The sequence below is a fragment of the Echinops telfairi genome, unplaced genomic scaffold (assembly GCF_000313985.2).
Source record: "Echinops telfairi isolate 266 unplaced genomic scaffold, ASM31398v2 ScPeMD7_1813;HRSCAF=2339, whole genome shotgun sequence".
Taxonomy (NCBI): Eukaryota; Metazoa; Chordata; class Mammalia; order Afrosoricida; family Tenrecidae; genus Echinops; species Echinops telfairi.
In genome coordinates, this window is record NW_022105711.1 from 65,545 (window position 1) to 66,751 (window position 1,207).

Sequence of the window (1,207 nt, forward strand, 5' to 3'; positions counted from 1 at the left end):
GCAGCCCTGGGTGCTGGAGCAGCTGTGTGGAGACCCCTGCCAGTGCTGAGTTGCTTACACGTTCACGGATTCTGCTTTCCTTCTGCAGTCAGTGTCATAGTGTGTGTTTTGTGAGATTGAGGAGGACTTTGTAGATTGGTGTTGCACATATGGATTAATGTTGGACTTGTGGGCTTCAGTAGCACTGGGTTGGGATGTTTTCTTGATGTGCACTTACCCTTTATATAAAACTCTCTCGTATACATGAGTTTCTGTGGATTTGTTTCTCTAAAATACCTAGACTAACAGAGCTTATTAGAAAATTTTAAAATGAAATGATCCTCTCCTTCACAATGTATTATTTTTAAGTTGATGAGAGCATTCCAGAGGTTAAGGCACTTGATATCACTAAGGCTTCAGATTAGACTGTAAAACATTATTCATTGTAGGGCAACATTTCTTCTTACTGGGAGAATTCCATTTGCTTCCTATGTGACAGGATAGGAAGTCTTCCAAAACAATGTAGATTTGAATTGGGTAATGCTGAAGAACACAAGTCTGTCCTCACATCCACAGCCATTGTGTTCTTTCCCAATTATAGTGATTCCAAGTCTGCAAATAGCCACATTTTTGCCTTGGTTCAGCTGGCCTTGTAGCTGTCTTTCTAATGCTTGCTATACCTCACCAGCAGGCCTTGCTTCCAGTCCATACAGGTTGTAAGCATGTGACTTCCAGTGCGCCCTCTCATGAAAACAAACAAAAAATGTTTGTTTGTTTTTTCTCTCTAACATCTACCTGAGCCCTTACGTAGCCCTGAGCTTTTCCATAACCTTTTGCTAACTATACCTTTCTAAATTCTATAAATGTCACCTGATCAGAGGTGTGTTCCACTGGCATTCTGCACTCCGTTATAAGCCGATGTCAATGCAACACTCTGGGGCTGGAGGCGGCACAGTACCACACCTCCTTGGCATCGTGTCCTCTCTGTTTGTAAAATGTACTTCCGCTATTCATACAACTCTTTAAATAGAACTTTAGTATTTTTGGTATTAGAAGTCATGAAACTTGGGTTGTATATCTAGAAAAGTCATTTAACCTCTCTTTTTCCCACAAACCCTGAAGGAGCTGCCTCAGTGAGCAAACCCAAAAGCATTTATTAGATTTTCAGTCATAGTGACCCTGTATAGGGTTGCCAAGGCTGTAAAAGTTTACAGGAGCAGGCAGCTTC